The sequence below is a fragment of the Crassostrea angulata genome, chromosome 2 (assembly GCF_025612915.1).
Source record: "Crassostrea angulata isolate pt1a10 chromosome 2, ASM2561291v2, whole genome shotgun sequence".
NCBI lineage: Eukaryota > Metazoa > Mollusca > Bivalvia > Ostreida > Ostreidae > Magallana > Magallana angulata.
The window spans coordinates 68,030,088-68,047,826 of NC_069112.1; the positions used below are offsets into that span (position 1 = coordinate 68,030,088).

The 17,739-nt window shown below is 33.6% G+C and overlaps 2 pseudogenes; one reads left to right on the forward strand and one right to left on the reverse strand.

The window, feature by feature from the left end:
* The first annotated feature begins 415 nt into the window (after positions 1-415).
* Positions 416-1,387, forward strand: LOC128173576 (uncharacterized; annotated as a pseudogene).
* A 10,615-nt stretch (positions 1,388-12,002) lies between these two features.
* Positions 12,003-16,328, reverse strand: LOC128173555 (uncharacterized; annotated as a pseudogene).
* Positions 16,329-17,739: the final 1,411 nt, after the last annotated feature.

Below are 17,739 nucleotides of genomic sequence, written 5' to 3' on the forward strand. Positions count from 1 at the left end.
TGGTGACCATCAAGAAATTTGCACGCAGCCTTGACTTACATAATATTCTGCTGACCATGTACAATTTACAAAAAAAAAAATCAATCATGCCCTGTCACTTCGTGGGAGAAGAGGTGATTTGCTCTGGTACATAATTACATTATTTGTATTATTACTTATAATTATTGTATGCAAAGTATGGTTAGTTTCAAGTTTTGAACTTTATTTGTATTTTTATGTTAACGTACAGCGCCGGAAAAAAATCCAACGGGGGGGGGGGGGGGGGGGGGGGGTGCAGGCGGGAGAAAACCTATTCCCCCTTTCTATAATTGAAAAACATGTTAATGTATAATCAATCTTGTGTGAATGTTTACGGTTTTAATGTATTTTTGAGAATGGATTTGATTTTTTTTTTTCAGACCAAACAACGATCACAATGACTGACACGTAGTCTATGCGTGAGTTTTATATATTACTGTAATCATTTTTATCTTTTTGTTGTTCGTTTATTTTGTTTGTTAATTATTTATTTAGTTTTACATGGGGAAGGAATTGGATTGATCTCTTTTCTTATTCGTTTTTATGTTGTTGTTGATTTTTTATAATTATTATTATATCTTTAGATACCAGTCCACCATCTATCAACGCGTCGGTAACAACTGACAGCAAGCGAACATCCGCCGGTGTTGTTCTCATTGATACTCACATTCATCATACAATGACCACTGTTACTCACACACAGGTCCAAACTTCATCTCGTGCCACTCGCTCACACACCCAAACTTCCACCCCCGTTGCTCACACACATGATCATACATCTACCGGTTCTACTCTCACACACACCCACGCATATCCACCCCCGTTATTAGTACACAGGATCAAACACCTATCGGATCTACTCTCACACACCGCACACCTCCACCCCCAAAATTAGCACACAGGATCAAACATCTACCGATTCTACTCTCACACACCCCAGCACATCCACCCCCGTAATCAGTACACAGGATCTAACATCCATCACTCCCACATCTACTTCCATAGTCAACATTTCCACAGTCATTACATCCACCCTTGTTTCTATATCCTACCCTGCAGAGAGGACTAACACGACCGATAAACAAAGTAAATGTGTTTATTACTTCTTGAGTTTATTGGCAATACCCATAGTTATTCTCGCATGCATTTATAATCAACGGCAAAAAAAGAAAAACGGTTTTAATCGCATGACCAGCGACATCATAGAGGAACACAATAATTTCAACAGATTAAAAACCTCTGTTCATGACACTAATATCAAAATGGACGAACTTGATTCAGAATCTATTTAATATTGTATTTTTGTAATATGCATGTACTCTTATTTTTGTGTTCTCGTTTCTACATGTATTTGGATTGTAGAAATAAATGTGATATTTCGCATGTACGTGTTTTTCTTTTCCAATTTGTTCCAATTCTGATTTTTGTCTTGCATGCTACGAAACCTGATGTTGTAGATCAGCATGTAAGTAGTTAATTCATTTTCTTAAATTATAAATTTAGTAGAGTGGCCCCAGGTGGAGTTTAAATATAAAGTATGCTATTGTGTTCATGTACAGCGTATTTATAATTAATTTTTTTGTGTTTAATTTTATTACAGTCCAAGATGCCTATGGCCTGGTAGTCTCTGCTGTGGTTATGGTGCTCCTCCTCCTCCTGGAATGGATCCTACGATCCATCTTAAGCCATTTTGGCATTGAATGCCGCGTCCCAGTGAGGAGGGGGAGGGAGGGGGAGTGATGTCGAAAACCCCCAACCACGGGACGAGGAAACCCGCCCCAAAGAGCGTGTATGTACAGAAGTTAACCTAATTAATCGTAACAATAAAAAAACCTCTTAAAAGCCTTTTCATATATAGATATATATATATATAGAATAACATTTTAAATATATTTTGTTTAACAGCTGGAAATGATGGAATCGACTGCCACGGGAAAAACGGATCAAGACAGACCGCTGCCAATTGGGGCAAAGGGTGGCCGACCCCGCACGATGCCCCCCAAAAAGTCTCTTCTGTTAACTCCGCCGTCTTACTACCTCAGATCGTAAGTCAAATGTGTTATTTCAGATTTCTCTATACTATACATTTAAAGGATTTTTCTTTGATTTTTAGCTCCAAGAATTAAAGGACAGAAAGACAAAAAGGACAGTGCGCTATAGTCAGATAGACTGTGCAACCTATTGACATGTTGAAAACAATTTTTATTAAATTTTATTGAATTACTATCATTGTTTTTTTAAATGAATTAACTGAAATGACAACAGTTTTGATTCGATATGACTGAGAGTAAGTCAAACCCGTTCCTCTGTCAATGTCATCTAGTGATTGGTGTTTGAAAAGTGAGAAAAGACACGTAGTGAAATTCGATCGTAAGAAACATAACCACCTGAGTTGCGTAAAAATTGGTTGGAGTCTGTCTATAGGTCAACACACATGAAGACAAATCTAATGTACCAAGGGTAGATATACTGAAAACAAGAATATCTATTACTGTATTAAGTTTTATGGATAATAATTTTCCTTAATAGTTCAAGTGAGATCACCGTGTACTTGTCTATGATCAGATAACACATCTGACCATGAAAACGTCTAGTCTCATTATATGATGTTTTCTGTCCGAATCACAAAATGAAATTCGAGTGTAGGAGATGATCCTGTTCACTGATAATGTTCAACCACACTTCGTTAATCGGTGTCTTTTCTATATCTGATAAACACCATTTTAGTGATAACCATCTTTTATTTCAGACATCAGTATCAGTGCGTTGCACCATCGCACAGTGAACTTTCACCCATAATTAACAACGAAATAGATCAAAGACGTATATCGTCATTGCTCAATGCTTTCATAGTTAACAACGCAATCGATCAAAGGTGTATCGTATTCATTCGAGAACAATTACCCCCTCTTTTGTTTAACCTCTCTGTAAAGTAACATACCCCTCCCTACCCTCTCGTTGGGTGACGACGTTCCCGTTGGGGACACCGATGTGGATCATTGATCTATTGTTATACATCTACCGGTGGTCAGACAATAGCCCATTGTTTTCCCCCTCTCTACAACCGCACGCGCCCATAACAATAGCTCCATTCAATTGAGAACAATAGCGCCCATTGTGTTCCCCCTCTGTACAGCCACTTATACTACTCACAATGAAGAATTAACATAACAAGCATTCTGAGAGTATTGCATAAGCAATACACGTCCCCTACCGGTTTGTATTATTCTATGAAAGCTTCCAAGCACACAACTATTTCCGAGCTATTGTAAACGAGATGTCATGCTTTAATCAGAGATAAAAGAACAGAGGAAATTATAGAATTCATTTGTTTGTTAGAAATGATAAAAGGAATGGTACAGGAAAAGGAATGGTACAAGTAACGCACAGTATACTGACTAGATACTGACCTCGTTTATTCAGTTACACACCGAACCCGAACATTAAAAAATTGGAATATAAAAAATTAATTTTCTCGAAAATATGTCAATCAGACGCTACAAAAGTGTAAACTTGATCTGTAGTTTGACATTTTGAAGCTGTTCAGCAAGTTTCATATTATTCATCAAATGCATAAAGAAAAAAAGTGTGGAAAACTGAAGTGGGACAGACAGACGGACGGACAGACAGACGGACTGACGGACGCAGAGGAAAGCTATAGTCCCCTCCGGTGAAACCGGTAGGGGACTAATAAGTACATATGTAAGTAAATCATTTATCAAACAGCTATTGAGTAACTCAGGACATTTTAGCAGCATGTACTTTAAAGGATTAATAAGATGAAAGAAGCTTAAGTGTCAATAAACATAAACAGAAGTCAATTAAAAGATTAGCTGTCCATCACTGATAGTGCCTCAGGTTGGAATAATGCTGCGCGGAATTTATAACGTTTATATAACAGTTGTCGAAATAGATAAAAACTTTTTGTAACAATTAACACATAGTCCGAAAAAGTTAATTTACACAATAATTAAAAATAGTCCGAAAGATTGAATTTCACACCGTGACATATGTACAAATCAGAAATAATTCAATATATACTGTAAGCATAAAAAATAATCCATCTTTCTCAAAAATTTAGGAAAATTAGAGGAAATGTGTGCTAAGCTTTTAGATGACAAAATTATAGTAACCTTGAATGATCTAAATGCCAAAACAAGCTTATCTTTTAAAAGATTGGTGAGCTAGTGCCGTAGCCTTCCGAACAAGAAGCAGATTTCTAAATGATTGATTTAAATTCCTGAATCGATTATATAACAATAAGAAGGCACAGTGGTGTACTAATACTGTGCTGGAGTGAGGGTTTCAATTTAGAATAGTGAATCTACAGTGGGCTTCACATTGGCAATGGCATAGCTCATTGACTGTGCCTTAATCATTGTTTCTACTGTTATTTCAATTTCGAGGTGAACATTTTCAAGAACCATTGGTACTGTTGTGTAGGAATCGAATCTTCTAGAGCCTTTCCAAAAAACATATCCGATGTTGTTTTTTCGAGCTTGAAGGAATTTAAGATAAAGCTAGCTATTTATCATAATATTTAAAACAACTTTGCATTATAAGACCTAAGCTACTGTTAGTTTTTTACATTTTCAATAAAACACAAAACTTTATGTGAGGATGATAAAACGAAATTCAGATGATTCAGTTTATTTACAGTACAGTACAGTATTTCCAGAACCCCCCCCCCCCCCCCCACTATGGAGTCGAGCATGCATATTCCAGTGAAAAAACTAACGTAGTTGCTAGCGCTCTTGAGCGCTAGCAATAAGATTCTCAAATTGGACCAAACTGATACTATTATTTTGTCTTAAGGTCTGTTTGTTTGAAAATTTCATGAATTTTGAAATACAAGATACACGTCTGATAATGAGAAGACCTCTTCCACAACAGTTAACAATAACAAATAAAATTTAAAGTACTCTAGTGTTAGCCATATTGAATTACCCAATACGTATATGAATAAAATATATCACATTGAAGAGACTGTATTACCTCACTGAACTGCAAATCATTGGCTTCCTGGCACTTTATCTTTCTTTTAATACTTTCAGGAGGTTGAAGAGCAAGAGAAATCATTTGCAGGAATAATTACCAGCATCCATTTTGACAGGTAGTCTAGATAAATGAAATTTGTTTATTCTAATTATTTTAATCAATACAGAGCTATTATGATATGCAGGAGTTATGTACTCATTATTACATCAACAATATCTTATGTTATAAAGAGGTCCATGGGCCACACGAACCATCTGAGCAGAAATAGTCATAATGAAATCTGAATTATGGAGACATACACAAACAAGATGTAATTATAATCGTGGCGATTATAAAGTCTCCCAAACAAAAGGGAGTATGGTTGACTCACCTGGGTCAAACTTTACAAACAAAAAGATTTAAAACTTGATTATTTGTATTTCTGTAGGGGGTCATTAACTATACATCAGGTGAACCAACATGAACCAAGGAAAAAGAATATATATGGTTAAGGGATGTTTAGGGGTGGGGATCTCAACCATTTTCAAGATAATTGGGCACTTCCTGTTCGAAAGGGGGGAGGTCAGGATCACCCAAGGGGCCCATGACCTACATTCCATTTGATGTCCTTTGACACAAGGAAAAAGAATATATACATGTATAGTTTAAGGATAGGGAGGTCAACCATTTTCAAGATATTTGGGCACTTCTGATTCTTAGGGGGTGGGGGTGACTCCATGGGTCAGATCTAATTAACCCCATATAATACCTATTCCAGTCAATATCTCATTCTAAAAACTTTTTGTAATTATATCTGTCCAATTTCAAGTTATAATAATTTTCAAAAAAGTCCACGTTCTTTCCAATTAAGTTCGATGTTAGACCCCACACCCATTTGACCCCCCAGAAAAGGGGTTGGCCAACCCCCAAATGAGACAAATCAAACCAGGATGCAGATCTAGATATGCAGGCCTATCATATCCTAGAATTTTGTACAATTCTGTTCAGCCCTCTCTGAGCAACACGACAAACTAGATCAGAGTGTGAAAGAAGAAGAATAAGAACCGTACACAAACTATAAGTCTCCAAACATTGTTTGGGAGACACATATCTGCAGAATGTGGTAGAATAGATTCTTTATGAACATGAGAAAATAAATTTCAAATTTTTATCAAGATATTATGCTTTACATGGATCCCCTTTTATAACAGAATAATTTCATAGTCATACCATATATTGAGAACTGCAGTTCTCAAGAAGACTTACATCAAACTTTACACCCATTTAGGGTCAAAAATAGTCATGGGGCCACAGTCTAAGCAACTGAAAATGAAAAACATATAAAGGTTTTGGGTTTGAGTTTTTCAAATTATTTTACTTTTTTCCCAATGTAATATATAGAAACCTCCAAATTTAGTCCCACCTTAACACAAAAAGGGCCAATTTTGATAAATTTGAATCTATTAACAATGTGGATAATTTCATAAAAGTTTATCTAGGTAATCATATTTTTACAAGACATTTTTAAAGATTTTCTTAACATATTCCTAAATAAAAATTACATCCCCGCCCTTAATGTGGCCCCAACCTACCCTGGGATTTATAGTTGAACAAACACTACTTGAGGACGTTGTTTCTATTAAGAATTAAGAAAATTAATCCCACTTTATGAGAAAAAGTGTGATAAATTTCCAGTTTACGATAAATAGTTCCTGAAAATAAATGTGACAATCACAATTTTGTTACTGACAGACTCACAAGGATAAAACAATCTATTCCTTTTCATAAGGAGTTGGGGGTATAGTTAATGTTTTTAAAATAATATCCATTTAAATCATTTCTGTATAACATATCATACATGTGATCTACTTTCATTACCTTTTGCAGGGTTGTCTCTAAGACCCGGGGGGCGGAGAATTCCCCCGCCTAAAATGGTGTTAATTACCCGGCTATTATTGCATTTCAAACACAATCTAGCTATAAGCTAGACCCCCAGACCCCTTTTACTTTTTAATTTCCTTCTTTTACTACAATTTTTAGAGACAACCCTGCTTATGATATTGTTTTATATAATATACACCTTCAAAATGATGAGCTTATCATTCTTTGCTAATCAAAAGTGTACACACTTTTTTTCAGTGGACTTGCTGATGGCGAAGTTAAGGGAATTGAGGAATCGATTTTAATTCCTCCTGCACTCCTCCAAGAACTCTTTCCTACCAGTGTGTTCTCCACGAGACTACAGATTGTTAAAATTAAAGTTGGGAACAAACTTGTTAAAATGTAAGTTTAAATAATTTTAAGTCACTAATGAATATTGTTTCAAATTATTAAAAAGAGGAGCATCCCCTCGTGAAATGAAAATATTGTGCGTGGAAAATCTCCACGCATTATTTACAAAAACATGTAACTGAAGAGACGAAATATTTAGCTAGTTAAAAAGAAATTTGAATTTAAATATTTCCTTTATTCCTATCCCCATGCACACTCTGGGGTGTATTCATGGGGAATAATTGCATTTACGTGGTTGTCCAATTCCTCCCATTATTAGGGAAAACACACCACAAAAGTGTTAACCTTTAGTAATATAGTTTTATTAATTCTCTATATCCAGCGATATATATTAGCAACATTACGCATTTAGACAATAAGTGTAGGCAAATTTAAGTGTCATTATACCCCCGCTCCGAAGGAGAGGGGGTATACTGTTTTACCCTTGTGTGTGTGTCTGTCTGTCTGTCTGTCTGTCTGTCTGTCCGTCTGTAAACTTTTTACATGTTGAACTTCTTCTCTAAAACCGCTTATCCAATTTCAACCAAATTTGGCACAAAGCATCCTTATGTGAGGGGGAATATAAATTGCAAAAATAAAAGTCCGATCTGTATTCAAAGCGGAGAAAACATTGAAACTGTAGAAAAAGGGGGGTGCATTTTTACAAATCTTCTCAAGAACTACTGATTCCAATTCAACGTAGTTTAGCATAAATTACCCTTATGGGAAGGAAAATATAAATTGCAAAAATTAGGTGCTAATTCTGTTTCAAATCTGAGTTATTAAGAAAATAATAATAAAGGAAATGCGTGTTTCAATCAGTTTAATAGCTTCGGGTTCGGCATCCGGTAATCCGGCATCCGGTAAAATGGGTAGGCAAGACTTGGTCTGGGCAAAACAAAGATTGGCAGTTATTAATCTGCCAATCTCATTAAAATTTCAGAATATTTGATGGAGTAGTATATGTGTATTCGCTGTAAATATTGCTGCAAAATAATGCGTATTTGGAATTGACGATTGTCGATCTGCCTTAGCTCCTATTTTGCCACGGCCCGGGTTTGCATACCCATTTTACCTAGACTCGTATTCCATACTTCTAAAACGCGGTTCTTTGTTTAAAGCAGCCATGACATTATACGAAAAAGGGTCGATCTGACTATGATGAATTTGCTTGTTGTGCAACAGTTCGCGTATGAAGGGAAATTTTTGAAACATGCAAAATATATTGTTTCCGATTTTGTGAAGTAAATTGAGGCTAAATATTTCAATGCGTTGACAGTTTTCACACATGACGTTGGTGTTAGCTTGTTCCGATTTTCGTTTCGTTTTCATTATTTCTGCTTGTAACCTGGGAACTATCGTCTGTATTATTTCGTGATTTTTACGTATCTAATCAAACAGAGACTTTGGTAAATCAAACAGTTAACTGTTTACCTGCGCAAATTAAGCAAAATCTGATGTATCAAAAAATAATGGAATACAATTCATTCTGTCGGTAATTCGATCGGCATTATCTTTTGCGTAATGGTAGATTAATGCAATAGGTTTTGTTGCGATGCTCGGCATTTTCTCGAGTTTATTCAGTTTAAATAAAGTTTGACATTGCTGACGGAAATATGTGGGTATATACATGTATATATATGATTCATTTCAAAAAAATAATTTGTGTTTTTTATTTGTTATAGTGAATGTTTCTTGTGTTTAATTGTTTTCAATTTCTATTTACTAACCATATTTGAGTGATAAGCTTAAAATTATATGCAAGATACAGAGATTTGCTCACAATTCTATGTTTGTACACAGATCTTAAAAACTAAAGATTAAAAAAGTAAAAAATTTGTCAATATTTATTAAGAAAATTTTCAAAGTCTGTTCGTTCAGAAACAAACTTTAACATCTTATTGTATTGTAAACTTAACATTTTTCGTCATTATTACTCCTACTGTACATGTGATCCTTCACTGTGTTTGTGTACATTTGTATACACTGATTTTGAACCTCAAATACCAGTGAACTGGTCTTGAGTTAATAAAAGAATATAAAATCTTAGGCCATTCTTTTTTTTTCCATTTTAAATGCTGAATACGAAAACCAAGTTAAAAATCATAAGCTGAATGTAATAAACTCATGTGAGCAAAATATGAATCAAACCTAAGCGAACTGTGAGCTCTGTATCTTGCTTATAATTCTACAATTGACGTTGAAATTTTGGTTGAACATTAGAAAATCTCTATGAATTAGAGCATGTTAAATACTTGTACAAACAAAATAAAAGAATGATACTAGTATTCTGTATATATCTACTCTCTGGGGCCCTCTCTTTATACATAAATAATGTGAAATCTACATCAATTTTGATAGTTTTTCAGACACGAGTAAATAAAAACAACATCTTTAAAACAGTTTCCATATTTCTGACACATTTCTGTTGCGGGGATAAAGTAATTATCGTTATTCCTAAGAAAACTACAGCGGAAAATTATCCTGGTTTGTACGCGAAGTAAATAACAGTCATTTAATTATAATGGAGAAGACAAATACAATTTTTGAATGTTTTTAATTTGAGGAATTGAGCACATTGAGGTACAATTTTCTTCTTCACATCTATACATGTAGGATTTTTAAAATAAAAAACAATAACTACTATTTTTTTTCTAATACAATAACTAGTAAGTACTGAGTAGTTGATGAAAAAAATGTACCTATATGCTCTCATATATTTTGATCGCTTTACAAGGGGGGGGGGGCAGAACGAAAATATAGGGATTTGGAAGTTAACAACTTAACAGTATACCTCTACCAAATGTTTAGTTTTATATCTTGCGTAGAATTTTCTTATTCTGGTGAAAAATAATATTTCATGAAGGTACAATGTCAAAGATTACATGTATACAAAAATAAGTGTAAAATTCGAATACTTTACAATATTTATTTTTTGTTTTTCTACCGAGGGACCATATGGCACAATATCTTTTGAACGCCCATTGTTGCTCAGGTGAGCGATGTGGCCCCATGGGCCTCTTGTTTACTGTTATAAACATGTAAAACATCTGCCTGATTTAAAGCAATTTTGCAACAGGAATGAGCATTACAATATTATATTATTTATAAATTACAGCACCAAATTAACTCGATCAACTCGGATACAACTCAGGATGGACGGAAAGACTGATTACTATGGGTACATTTTCTTAAACTGGGGGGTTTCTGATGCCTTTTTTACGTGATGTACGCGTACATTTGATTTTCAGTAGTATAGATATAAATAACAAGCACTTTTGTTTTGTTGTCCTGAATATTCCTGATATTTTGATCAGCTAAAGGAATTTTTAATGCGTATATATCGGACTGACATTACAATGTTATCAATACAGATGTATGTACATTACTAATTTTTATGTAACCTCATCAGCACACACACACAAAGACTTTAAGCTTCAAAATGTCTTTATTTTGCAATCTTAACGACACAATCAGAAATAAAAATATTTATAAAGAAATTTCTCTCTACTGTTCTGTTCAAAGGATAAACAAAAAAAAACCCTTATGTTTTAATTAATGGGACACTTCCATGCTATTGCGTAGTGTTAATCGAAATTAATAATAAAATGAAGTGTAATTATATAAGTAGTTTATTTCCCAATTTTGTCACCTAACAGCGTAGCGCAGTTTATTAGAGGGTTTAATACGAATCGGTAAATCATGAGTTCGAATCCTGCTATGGGTTTTAGATTTTTTACCCCTGTTTTTACCTCTTATATTTTTAAAAGCTATTTTTTTATTAAATATTGTAAAATTTGAAAATTCTTAACCTGTAAAAGTATTGTAATTATAATGTACTTTAATCTACATTAATATCAACAGATGTCCTATACCACGTTAATAACTACATAGTTATAAAACAAACTGTTATTGCACATATGCTACATGCTAATTAGAATGGGTTTTTGTCCTCTCAAACGCTGTATAAAATATAACGGTACACAGTTAAATTATATAATGCATGGACTATTACAAATGAAAAAAAAACAAAATAAAGAAAATTCAATGAGCAACTTTTAAAAAATAATTGTCAATATTAAGACACAACTAGAACAATTTAATCTAACGCGATAAAATCATGAAATGGTGCAATGCCATTTTCTTCAGGATGTGCAAATTATAGAAATATACGGTAACATTAAGTATACGGTATCACACCGATAGGCGATCAATCAAAATGAACATAGTCAATAGTAAATTCATATATACTTCAGAATAATTTTTTACTTGACTTTTACTTTTTAGATCTTACTTTACTCAATTAAAAAAAAAAATGTTGTTCCTCTGAGAAGGATATTTACTGTATTTTGTTCAATGATGATTATTTTCATAGGGACTACTTCTTGTAACACAGGAAATCAGCTTTCTTTGGAGTGTGACGTCTTTTACAAAAAAAACGGGAAACACGTCGTTTTGAGGTTTGTAGTCAGATATTTTGAGAAAGTGTCGCATCATGTGCCTTTTGTTTGGTGTCAGCTGATGTGATAAGTAGCAAGTAATATTTCCTTCGAACATCTTGTCATGAGAAGAACAAACTGATTTTAAAGACTTTTTTACCTCTATTGTGTTACATGTATAGAGTGAAATCAATAACAGGTGTGTACCTTGAAACATAAATAATTATGATAATTATACGGATACACCGAACACGTCAACTTCACAAAGAGTGAGAACCGAGGTTGTCTTTGATATCTTTACGAATCTCCCTTGTGGTGACGTCGGACAGTCGATGACGACCAGCTGTGACGCAGTACCGGGACCAGCAAAGACACCACAGGGAGTGTTGAGGTCTGATTCAGTCAGCCCTACAGTGACGGAAACATTTCGAAGCCGGTTTGAATAATCTAGAATAGTGAAAAAACATTGTAAAAGAAAATAACATTTCAAGAAATGCATTTTTCAAATTTTAATAATTTATTTTCTAGTTATATTATTATTATGCGTGTTATATAAGAAATATGAATGACTTTACAAGGAACAAATTTGAGACAAATTAAACTTGATACGTAATAAAATTCTTCCTGCAAAGAAAACAAGAAACTAAATGATAACGTTTACATATGTACGCTAAAGATTCAATGATTTTGTCAAAATGATAGAGCATTACTGAAAAGCTAGAAAAGTCACATTGTATCCATACATGATATTTCTATTTTGCTGTGCTGATACTTTGTACGCTTACTTTCACCACTGTCTATTCCTCTGTTGAGTATTCTGACAGATTTGATGGAATAAACAGTCAGTAGATCCACCCTCCACCAGGGATTGGTGTCGTTTTCAGCTGTGTGTGTACACATGTCTTTGAATATGTCTGTACCTCTGTTGCCATCCACTGCATATTCAGCCCCATAGGCTCCAAGTGTTGACGACTGTTTCGTATGTTTGCCCAATGCAAGACCTAGCAGAGCTGTCAACGATATTTCAGATGTGTGGGAGTAGAGCGGATGATTTTTAAACGTTACATAGATCAACACTTTACATTCAACCCCACCCCCAAATTCAAAACACATACCCCCTTGGACATGAAATATACAATTTTGGTTGTGAGCTTCCTAGTCTACATAATTATGAATTTAGTAGTGATGATTCCTTGGTAGTAAAGGTGTTTTTTAACATTATATGCCTTCAAATTTTCATAAACTATGTCTTTAAAGAGTGGAAAAAAGCTTTTTGTCAAATTTTAGCTTCTAATATTTCAATTAATACAAGAAATGAACAGACCAAATTTAGCATTTTTGAAACAATAACATTGAACTTCCTCAATTGACCTTGGGTCAAGGTCATGACACACCCTTACGTCATAAGCAATATTTGTGTGAAGTAAGAACATTCATTGCTTCTCCATAAGGAAGATATGGACCGGACACAAATTTTGCATTTTTTTTGCCAGTGACCTTGACCTTGCCCAGATGACCTTAGGTCATGGTCACAACACAAACTTATGTAATAAGCAATCTGTGCGAAATAAGATCCTCCAATGTTTCTCAATAAGAAAGATATGGACCGGACACGAAATTTGCATTTTTTTCTGCCAGTGACTTTGACCTTGCACGAATGACCTTAGGTCAAGGTTATGACACACCCTTAGGTCATAAGCAATCTTTTTGTGAAGTAAGAACGTCCGATGTTTCTCCATAAGAAAGATATTGACCGGACACGATTGCACAGACAGACGGACGGACGGACAAGGTGATTCCTATATACCCCCCCCCCCCCCCCAACTTTGTTTGGGGGGTATAATAAGGCAAACATTCAATTTCATTTACACACTTTTTTTATAGCATATCGCAAAACATCAATTGTGCAGTAAATGTATTGAAATTGCTTAAAAGTACGACGAAAATTGAACAAAAAAACCTCTTTTTTTTCGTTATATAACTAAAACCAGATAATGGAGTCTTCCTTGCTTGTTCGTATTTAGTTATAAATTATTGAATATAAAGAATTAGGAAGTTTTATGATAAAAATTCAACATTTTTTGTTATTTCTAATTAAACAAATAGACTTGCTAATATTAAAGTATTAATTAGCTAACCACAATCAGTAATAAGCAGTACATTTAAAATGATTTTGATGTAAATGCCAGACGGTGAATCTGTCAATGAAGGTTAAATATTCAAAAGATTTTACAGGAGAAGTGAGTAACACATGGTAGATTTTAGAGCTTATTCTTTGGATTAAATGTCCACAGGGAGAGTGTCTGTCTCCTGTGGGGATTGGAGATGCAGGTTGTTTTAAATTAGCTACCCTGGTTTTGTTTATCTATGAAAGCATATATTGTTATACACATAAAACGTTATAAAAGTAACCAAATATGTTGAAATTATTTTTATCAGTCATGCCCCTTTTTAAAGTAGATCCAGTGTTCTGTGACGTCACACTTTTTTGTAAAACTTTGAATTCTTTAAAAATTGTGCAGGATAGTTTTATTTATTTTATGTGAATATAATCACATGGATGTAATTAGAATTATTGGTAGGTTCAAGATATTTTCGCTCTTAATTTTAAACTAAATAACCAAATTTTTATATATTTTATCTATGCAAAGGGGAAATAACTCTTTTTCTGACTTTTCTCTCAGGTGTATGTCTAAATGCTATAGTTTTTCTTATTCCAACGATTAATTTTAAAATATTTTTGTAATTTTAGTTTTCTGATAAAGTTGACATTAAAATTAAACAAGAAACACAGATTTCTGCCTACAAGATTTTACTTTTAACAAAAAAAATTACATTTTTCTAATGCTAAAATATGCTTTAGTTTATGTTTATCTGGCATCTCAAAAAGTGTGATGACATGTATATTTTTTTCTAACAATTGATGACATTTAAGTCTATTAAGTCGAAATCAGTTCAGTTTTTCAACTTTCCTCAGAGAATTTTACGAGCATGGAGCTACCTTAATATCAGGTCATGCACTTCATTACGGTCATTATTTTTTTCCAAAAAATTGTTAGCCTCATAGTCCTATTTAAAATATTTCTTGCATGGAGGTGGTGGTCATTACAATATTATTTTTCTACTCCGTTATGAAACTTAATGCAAATATGAGACTCCTCGACAAATGTTTGTATAAGCAATGATACTTAAATGACTATTTTTTTGTTGTTGTAATAAGCTAGATTATGCATGTTTCTTTTTAACGTTATGGGGATTTTTTTTTATTGGTCTGGAAATAAAATATATGCATGCGCCGATACTTTATGTTGCAGCAAAAATCATATCAATGAAACAAATATATCGATCACTTTAAGAAATAGGGATCAGTGTTTAATCATTTTTATTTTATATTATCTCAACAGACTTGCATTGTCTATATAAAATAATCGACATTTAACCCACCTCGAATGCAATGGACTTTCTTACTGGAAAGCGTCACACACTGATCGTCTGAGGAGCACGCCAGACATTCCTGGTTCATTTCTAATTCATTTACAGTCTACAAAACGGTCACAGTTGATTATAAAAGTATGTTATATATGGGTATCTGTTGGGTTTGATTTTATTATTTTAATAAGAAAGTTTGCGATTGTCAATCGCTTATGTTTTATTTAAAGATGTTCTACAATGTATCTTATGTTGCTGTTGATAAAACACACCATGTCAATATTCATAAGTAAAAAAGAATTTTCATTCATTTATTCCACCATTTACTGGCTTCAATTAGCGAGTGATGGACTATACAGTACATGTAGGTCTCAAATGGTATTGTAACTAAGCCTACCTGGGATTTTGGTTAATCGGTGCATTTTAACCCTGAGAAATCCTTTTTCGTTTTTTATTTTGCAAAATTCGCTTTATTTATTTTTAAGATAGTTATATCTTTTATTCATTACCGTTCTAATTACTAATAACTTACAAGTTTACAAGATGCAAACAAAAAATAAAAAAATAAAAATGGGTATCTCAAAAGCTATGATTTAAACAAAATAGCCTTTTAACTATCTGAGGGTTCTTGCACAAAAGTTTCAGCTTTTTTGGCCAAATCATTTTGCTGAAGAATATTTGTTTCATATCTTGTAAATTTACAAAAATGCTTTATTATTCCCCCTTAAAAATAAGGAGCCCGTTTTTCTAACAATCTTGAATTCCTAAGGACGTATGATAAAACAAGCAATATTATAAATGTATGACCTTAAAAAAATTGTCATTGATACTTCGTATTATGAGCATTTCTTCCGTATTATTGACCAGTCAAAAACAGAAGAGATAAATCAATACCTGATTGAGTTCAATTCTAACATAGTCAGGATTGGTTTCCGTTTTGTCGATGGCCGACACGAGTTCACACAGCAGTTCCTGTTTCCGATAGTTGACTCCCCGACATAGCTTGGGTCTGTGTCTACATTCCCGGACACACTGCTGTTGTCCAATGATCTCCAACACCTGGACAATGGGACCACGATACCTCTCACCTTGAACAACCGCAGATGTTACTCCCTCGTACAATGATACAGCACACAGCAGTACTGTTGTGAATGTCACTTCATTCAAATATTTACTAATCAGAAGATGAACCATTCTGTGCTTGTTTTAGACTTGTGTATACAGTGAACTGATTTTTTTTTTGTTTTCTTTGCTCTTCTTAAACAATTACACTCTGTAATTGTCCCACCAGTCTATTACGTTTATCTTTTTCGCAGCAAAAATATAAATTAAAATTGAATGAATTTCTATCAATGAACTTTCCTTGAAAAGCTTCTAACAAAATTAATAATATATATTAAAAGTATCTCAAGAATAACCGTCTTTGAACAAAGGAATCGACAACAAATTCAGTTCAAAGAATGACTACGTCATAAACAGAATGTGATATTTGTTCAAATTAGTTTGTTCTTTTTGATATTTCTACATAATTCAAAATCAATTTCCCTTTTAACTGTTCAATTAACTTCTGAATTCAAGATCTACTGGTATTTCTGAAAATTGTAAGACATCGTTGCCATCTTCCGTATAATCAGTGTACCCTTCTGTTTATTCACTGTACATCTACTGTACAGAGGCACTGTACTCTACAGGACACCACTGTACCTACCGACTGACCAGCACTGTACCCAACTGTACGAGAAAGAGCAAGCTTCTATTCTTTTAGGAGGGGGGGGGGGTTCTATAGCATTGAATCATGATTTTTTTTCAGTACACTATCTCATAACTGCACCGTTGTGTGCATACAAATTAAGTAAATCGCGTTAGCGCGTTATGAAAATTTGTATGCACACATCAATGAAGTTATGAGACTGTATACTTCAAAAACTCATGATTTAATGCTTTTATTTACATTTTTTTAACGTCATGCCTTGTCTACAAATGAGATTTATAGCTTAAACTTCTTATCTTATCCTAAGGGTAAGTTCATATTAATGGAAGAGCCACAGTAACAGCCACAAGCATGACTTTTGATTTTCGCTTGCGACGTTGCAGTTTACAGCGTTCAACGTTTGTGTCGTCATTATAAAACTCGTTATTTTAACTTCTGAGTACCCGCTGTGTATTACAGTGTTATAACTGCCGTAGCTTTCAACACATTTTACAAGCAACAAAAAAAAAAAAAAAAAAAAACACGTGGAGTGTAAATATATTATTACATAAGCAGATTTAGAATTTTTTTTTCGGGAAAGTGCAACATGGGTATGTAAACTACCCCATCCCATAGATCAGTTCATGTATTAAAAATCAGAATTCAGTTAGCACTCATGATATACTGCCTTTAAAAAGGACAATTATTGTGCGATTTAAAACTAAATGAGTTTTGTACTATAAAGTAAATTCAGTAATATTAATATTTTTAACAATGAAAAAACATATTATTAAAGAATTTTTAAAATAGAAATTGAAGATAATCGTTCACTCCTGACTTCAAGCGTATATTGTAAAATCTATGTCATATTTTCGTTGTTAGTCTTTTTTGGTTTAAAATCAATTAGTTGACTAT